Below are 8,160 nucleotides of genomic sequence, written 5' to 3'. Positions count from 1 at the left end.
TATATAACAAGACCAGGTGGGATTTATTCCAGATATTCAAGGCTGTTTTAGTATTTACACTATATCAATGTAATCTACCATGTCAACACATTTGAGAAGAAAAATCATATTATTATATCCATTGAAGAAAACGTGGCAAAATACAACATCCACCAATGATCTCATGACAAACTTACACAAATATTCCAATTGAGAAAAACATTTCTAGCAGTACTCCTTAAAACTGCCTAGGTCATCAAAACCAGGGAACCTTTGAAAAACTGTCACAGAAGAGAAGACAAAGGAGACATGATGACTAAATGGAATGTGGAATCCTGGATGGGATTCTGGGACAGAAAAAGAACATTACGTAAAATTAAGGAAATCTGAATAAAGTAGGCATTATAGTTCATCTTTATATATCAGTATTAGTTCATTAATTGTGACAAGTATGCCATGCTAATATGAAGTACTAAGAGTAGGAAAAACTGAATGTGAGGAATATGCAAATTCTCTGTACTACGTATCACAACTTTTCTGTAAATCGTAAGCTAAAGTTATATTAAAACTTTAAAAAGTTTATTTAAAAACAACCATCAAAAATTTGAATGTGTTCATATAATTCTCTCAATTTTTTTTCAAAAGAATACAATTTCTGCCACAAATACAACTGATGTTATTTTGGGTGATGTGGAGGATACTCATTAATTTAGATTATAAGGGGGAGAGTTTAAAAAAATATTAAATAGTAGTATTACAACTTACAAATATAATTTTGGTCCGTTGCTATGATTGTTGAAAAATCAGCTTACAATTTAGCCTTTAAAATATTTGTCCTTATGAAAAAGAACTGGAAGATTTGTCCTCTGCTATAACATTTTTTAACCTGAAAATTTCCTTGCTTTTTACATTAATGTTTTAAATTATTTTTAACCCTAAACAGATTCAATGAGTGTATTACTATTAAAGTAACATGCCTTATTTCAAATAATTCTTTTTAGCACATAAAAGTGTGTGAGTGTGTATTTTGGCAGAACATATATTTTTGCCAGCAGATTCTGTGAATTACTCATAGTTTTGAAATGTAGCAACTCATCGAATAAGGAAGAAGTCATATAAAAATACTACTTCTTCTCTGAGGATGGAGCCAAGTAGCTATCTTCCACATGCTCCATGAAAAAGTAAATAGTTTAGCTACGGAGAAATTATGACTTCATTTCATTTATTCTCCTCTCTTCAATCCAAAAGGCACTAAATAAATTCTTTCTTACATACTCAAAGGCAGTGTGTATGTGTGTGTGTGTGTGTTTGTGTGCATGCATGCATATGTGTATCTATTTGAGACATTGGAGTGACTTTTACTTTGTTTCCATTTGATACCATATAAATAAAATATATTTAAAAATACTAAGCAGTACTATTTTATTGAGAAGGACACATAAGCTGCTTACGTGAACGTTGTAGATATTGAAGACAGGAAACTAGCATTGTGGTTTTTCTCATTTTCCAACATAACTTTTCAAGAAGTTAGGAAATGAAGATTGATATCTTTAAAATCAAAGCTGAATCATCTCATGACTTAATCCTCTCAGCATAATCCAGCAACAGTTGTTGTCCCTGCCTATTTTAAAATATTCTCAGTGATTATAAAATGCATTACCTTACAAAGAAGCAAATGTATCTTTAGACATTTCTGCAAGTTAGAAAATTTCTCGTAAATCCTGAACTGTGTTATCTTTCTCTTAGTCTCTCATTCCTTTGTCTATGCTTCTGGGCTGCATTTTAAAAAAGAAAAAGAAGAAAATTCTAACCTTTTGTGTCTTGGTGTTCACTGCAATTCATCATCTTGATAATTGTCCGCAGAACGCTTTCCGAAGTGTCCATATCTCTAAGGAGGTTAAGGACAGAAAATAGATGTATGAAATATGCTATAAATTCTGAAAATTATGAGAGTGTTTTTCAAAGAGGAGATTTTGAAGATGACTAATATTATTCTTGGTTTAAGTTCATTGTAGTAATGTCACTCTTCAAGAAATAATACTGAGGTAACAAATTATCTACAGTTTTAAAGTCCTATGGGCACATTTAACAATGCCCATTTAGTTATTTAAAAATAACTAAAATGTAGGCTATTTCTTGCACGTAAGTGTGAGTTTATTGTCAAATAAATAGCCTATATTTTAGTTATCTTTATAAAATATTGGAAGATAAAACAAATATGAGATATATTTAAATGATAAATGTATAACATATTTGTTAAATAATACATTTGCTAAATTTTAGCTAACATATCATAATCAGTATATTTGTTTTTCAGAAAACATATGAAAATACTAACTTTGAAGCACTTTAGCTTTTTTTTTTCTTTTTTAAAATGTGTCTTAACAGGGTGTGGTGGTGCGTGCCAGTAATCCCAGCTACTCGGGAGGCTGAGGCAGGATAATTGCCTGAACCCGGGAGACAGAGGTTGCAGTGTGCTGAGATTATGCCACTGCACTCCAGCCTGGGTGAAAGAGCAAGACTCCATCTCAGGAAAAAAAAGAAAAAAAGAAAGGGTCTTGTTTATTTGGCCTTTTTCTCTTCCATATATGTATATATATATATGTCATATATAGATTGAATATATTTTTAGAGTTTTGCAAATTTAACAACTTCATTAGTTTCTCCATGTTTTACTTTTCTTAATTTTATTTATCTGCAATTTAGGGTAATAACATCCACAGTAATTTGTCACATAGCAGTTATTTTTCTCAAACTTGAAAACTTTATTAGAGGCAAACTGCATACTTAAAACAGAAATTTAAAGTTGAACAAAGAAAGAAAGAAAAAAATTTTGGTGTGACCTGTTCTACAAAACATTAGGGATTAATTTTTACTTTCACATCATAAACTTTATATCTGGGCAGAGGAATTCATTGTGTTGCAGGTTAAGCAACATTAAATTTTAAAACACCACAATGATTTCATCCTATGAGCATTTGCAAAACTTTTATATTTTAGCCCAGTTGCATATTTAATGGCTTATACTCTACTAGGCAGCAGCAGCATTATGAAACTTCTGAATAATTGAAGTCTATGAGAATGACATATAGGAATGTTATTAGGATTTTTCATTTTTTATTACAGTCAATTAGACACTGATATGCTAATAACTTTTGAGGTTGTGCATTTATCTGCTTAAAAGAGCAGGCAGGGAAAAAATTATCTGTGTTCTAAGCCATAGACTATAGAAATATTCGCAACCAAAATTTCAAAGATCCTGTTTACTCAGCAGATTAAGGGAACTCTGGTGACAAGAGTGGCAAATGTTTTAGCTGTTATTCACTAAGCCTCTTAAATAACATTAATGAATGCAACATCTAAATTACTGGTCCTAGTAAATCTGTACTTTTCTAGAAATTTATGCCTTCTCAGGTAAAACACAAGCATATCACTTCAAGGCAAAATTTGGGGCTCTCAGGGTTTTATTCTGTTTGCAATTGTAGTTTGCAAAAACTGTGTATCAGTATTGGGTAATTGCTGATGAATTAGCTAACTATTTACATCTTTAAAGTTTGTAGAAATAATTGGCATTTATACATCAGTGCTTATCCATCAGGTCATATTATGATCTGGCTGTCTTGAAATAGAGTCCTTTCTGGCCATCTTGAAATCGGTTCCTAGTGATTTAAAAGTCTGAGACTCACATTGTGTTTTCTTGATTTCTTTCCCTGTTCTTGACTCAACCCTCACTGGATTAGGCTGGCCTATCCACTCATTGTATCACCTCTCTGTCAGCCACAAAGAAAGTCACACATTTTAGCTGATTTTTAAAGCCATTCCTCAGAGCTTCTCCTACTCTCCCTACTCTCCCATTTGGTCAACGACAGGGATGGGAGGCAGGGAAATTCTGGGCTGAAGAGGGCAGGTCCCTGGTGAGGGCCCCACCCTCAAGCTGAAAAGCCTGAAACAGCAGCCCAAAGTGAGAACTTAACATCCCAGTTTTCTCACTCAAATGTTGCCTTTTCCAGAAACACCCATGGCCCACTCCGTGCCCTCATCTTGTGCCCGTGAAAACTGCAGGCTCAGCCAGCAAAGGCAGGAGAAGCAGCTGGACATCAGAGAGAAGTGCCTTACTTCAGAGGGACAGCTCGATGGTGTAAATTTCAAGAAGAATCCCAGGAGACATCTGGACTTTGAGGGAAGATTACCTTCCTTCTCTGTCTGCTTTTCAGCTCCTCTTCCCTCTGAGAGCCACGTCCAACAGCAATAAAATCCCCCACATTTACCATCCTCCAATTCGTTTGTGCTACTTCATTTCTCCTGGATGCTTGACAACAGCTCAGGTGCAGTGAGTGTGGATGCAAAAGGCTGCCACACTGACCCTTTGCCCTCGCTGGCAGAAGGTAGCCGCCTTATGCTAAAAGACATAGTGTCCACTGAGCTGTTAACACTTAAGCCATCCACAGAGGGCAGAGCTAAAAGAGTACTGTGACAGTTCCTCTGGGGCTTCGGGGGTCGTGGGCACCCCCGCCCCGCTGATGCTGCTGCGGGGCCGGTACAGAATTCACTCCTGCAGGTGCCCAAAAGTGCTTCCCCAGCTCCTCCTGTACCTGCTCACCTGTGCTCCCCCTCCCACGAGGGGTGGAGCGCAGCGGGTTCAAGGGAGTGGAATTTGCCCCTGCTGGCGCCAACACAGTTGGCTTGTTCCAGCACCCATGCACTCCAGTTCCCACCCACAAAGGGGTCAGGGAACTATCTGGCTTCGTCACCACAGGCTTTGCTTCACACTTACTCTGAACTCGGCTTCACACATCTACTCCAATGTCTTTGATTCTTGTTTTCCAAATGGGCCGGCTCTGAAAGTTAATTATTCACAATGACATATCTGAACCCATCTGTCCTCAACTCTACTGCTATTATAGATTTTTTTGAAACAATAGTAATCAACATTTATTATGTACTTTTTACTGTACTAAATGCTATAACTTCATTAGTGAACAAGCTTAACACCAAGAAGTCTGTGATCTCCTTGAGAAGATCAGACAAATAAAAGTAATTAGGATTCAGTGTGTTAAGTAGCCATGGAATTCGATCAAATCCAGTCATAATGAAGTAAGGAGAGGTTTGTCTAAGCAACTTGTTACATAAGTGAAGAAGAATGAGAACCAGGCACAGTGGCTCATACCTATAATCCCAACACCTTTGGAGGCTGAGGCCAAAGATCACTTGAGGCCAAGAGTTTGAGACCACCTTGGGCAACATAGTGAGACTTGTCTCTATCAAAAGTACAAAAATAAAAAATTAGCTGAATGTGGTGGTGCATGCCTATTGTCCCAGCTACTTGGGAGACTGAAGTAGGATGGTCACCTGAGCCACAGACTTCAAGGGTACAGTGAGTTATGATGACACCACTGCACTCCAGACTGGGTGACAGAGCAAGACCCCATCTCTAAAAATAATTATTTTTAAGTAATAAAAAAAGAAAGACTTGTAGTTATCCAAGGAAAAAGGATGGGTGTATTAGTTTTTTAGGGCTGCTGTAACAAAATATTACAAACTGGGCAGCTTATACAATAAAAATTTATTTTCTCATAGTTCTGAGGTTAAAAAGCCAAGATCAAGGTGTTGGCAAGTTTTGTGTCTTTTGAGGCCCCTCTCCTTGGCTTGTAGATAGCCACCTTCTTGCTATGTGCTTATAAGATCATTTCTCTGTGAGTGCATCCCTGGCATCTCTTTCTCTTATAGGAACATCAGTCATATTAGATTAAAAGCTATCTCTCTACTGGTGTTATTTTAACTTAGTCTCCTTATCCTTATCCCAAAATGTGGTCACATTCTGAAGTACTAAGGATTAAGACCTTCACATATGAAGTTTGCAGGGTACACAATTCAATTCATAACAATGAGCTTGGGGTAGAAAGTTTAATTCAATCAGAAAATGCAGTGCATAAAAAGGCCCCAAGGAAAGAGAATGTAGATGATTGCATAAAATTTATTATGGCTAGAGAGTAGATTTGGAGAGATCCAGGAAATGCAAGTGATGGTTTAAGGCAAGCTGGACCAGATTATGAAGTTTTTAAAGGCAAGTGGTTACTGAAATCCCTATTCTTCTCTTTTTCCTGGCACACAGTCAGACTTTCTCTCTCATGGTCTTTGTTAGATGTTGTTGTGGAACTGACTTCCAGCCAACACAATATGACTAAAATGCCTAAGTATTATTTCTAAGCTTTTAAAAAATGGTGGTACCTCATTTATCTACTTCCTTTCTTCCTTCCTTCCTTCTTTCTTTTCTTTTCTTTCTTTCCTTCCTCCCTTCCTTCGTTTCCTTCATTTCTGATGGCTAGAATCAGGTTATGAAGGCAATGTAGTACATGCCAGAACCAAAAGAGTGAAGGAATGTGAATTAGTATATAGAAGGAAACTGTCTAAAGAATCAGTAATTTCCACGTGGCTGATCTATAAACAACAACAAAAAAACCTCTTCTGTTATTGAGCCATTGGCGTTTTGGGGTGTTTATTTGACACTATATCCTACTCCACCCATATGTATCTATATAATTATTCAATTTTCTAAAGACATTTTTAAAAATGTCTTTAGGAGTTTTAGAAAATTTAAAGGAGGAGTGACCTCATCAGTTCTATGAATTAGAAACTAGCCACAGTGGGAAGTGTGGATTAAAGGGATATGACACCACAGAAAAATTGCAGTCTCAGTAATCATCATGAAATTTTAGTAGCCTGACCTAGTGAGTGGGGATTTATAAACAGTGAATAGAATGATGAAATATTTTATTATAGAATCTATTTTCTGGCAACAAATTATTTATAATGTGGGAGAAATTCTAGAAGGAAAGAAGGATTCTAGGGTAATATCCAAGTGTCTACATCCGCAATTTGTTGAATTAGATCTTGAGTAATGAGAGCTGGAGAAGTAGGCATAATGTATTCAACTTTGAGCTAATTTTAGTGTCCACAGATCTTCTCTGTGGTGATCTGAGTGAGTTTGAGATACAGGTCTGTTTTCCATAAACTATCAAGAAGAAAAATACATATATAGTGTAATAAATTATAACTAATATGTTCTATATTACTCAAGGTTCTTTTGGGAAACAGAAGCAATAGGAGATAGATGATAGACAGACAGATGATAGATAGATAGATAGATAGATAGATAGATAGATAGATAGATAGATGATAGATAGAAGCTTTGTTCTGGGAATTGACTCACTTGTTTATGGAGACCAAGACGTCCTACACTGTACCATCTGTGAGCTACTGAACCAGGAAAGTCAGTGATGTAATTTATCCTGTGTCTAAAATCCTGAGAACCAGGAGATCCGATTGCTCTGGAGTTTGGAGGCCCAAGAACGAGGAGCTTTGATGTCAGAGGGCAGGAGAAAATGGGCGTGTTCAAGCGTAAGAAGAGAGAGAGAGAATTTGCTCCTTCTTCAGCTTTTTGTTCTTTCTGAGTACTCAATTGACTAGATGATACCCAACCCATCAGTGAAGTGGGATCTTTTTTATTCAGTCTGCTGATTCAAGTGCCCGTCTCTCCTGAAAACACCCTAATGGACACACCCAGAAATAACATTTTACCAGTTATTGGAGCATCCCTTAGTCTAGCCAAATTAACACATAAAATTAACTATTATGTACACATACGAAATTTATGGAAAAACTTACCTTTGCAACACTCTACCAAGAGTAAACAGTACCTTCATTATTCTTGCCTCTGTGCTTTTTGGTGTGTTTGTTTGTGTGTGTGTCTGCATGTGTGTTTCTGTGTGCACATATAATTCAGATTGCCTAGGGAAATTATTTGAAAACATTTGTTTGATTTTATTTGATATGAATTTAATTAATCTGTATTATATTGAAATTTTCTAAATAATCAATATTTTCACATAAAGGGTATTCTAATCCATAATATGTTATACAACTCAATTTCTTTAGGTCTTATTTAATGTATTTTAATCAATTTCTGTAATATTTTCCATAATGGTCTTGTACACTTCTGTTAGATTCATTTATATTATCATTGCTGTTATAGCAAATGGCATGTGTGACTTTTAATAATATTTAATTATTTTGGTTTATAGAAATGCAGTTATTCTTTATGTTAATTTTGCAACCAGAATCTATGCTGAACTCTCCAATTATAATAATTTATGTATAGCATTTTATGAGTTTTTATGAAAA

General features: G+C 35.8%; 1 long non-coding RNA gene across 1 annotated transcript; it reads left to right on the top strand.

Annotated features, from left to right (window-relative positions):
• The first annotated feature begins 293 nt into the window (after window positions 1-293).
• Window positions 294-4,251, top strand: LOC134810017 (uncharacterized). Its single transcript, XR_010157078.1, has 2 exons — window positions 294-374; window positions 3,990-4,251. It is a non-coding gene; the product is annotated as an uncharacterized LOC134810017 (long non-coding RNA).
• The last annotated feature ends 3,909 nt before the right edge of the window (window positions 4,252-8,160 follow it).

This window comes from Pan troglodytes, chromosome 4 (genome assembly GCF_028858775.2).
Source record: "Pan troglodytes isolate AG18354 chromosome 4, NHGRI_mPanTro3-v2.0_pri, whole genome shotgun sequence".
Taxonomy (NCBI): Eukaryota; Metazoa; Chordata; class Mammalia; order Primates; family Hominidae; genus Pan; species Pan troglodytes.
The sequence above is the reverse complement of the archived record's forward strand: the minus strand, read 5'-3'. Positions and strand labels throughout refer to the sequence as shown.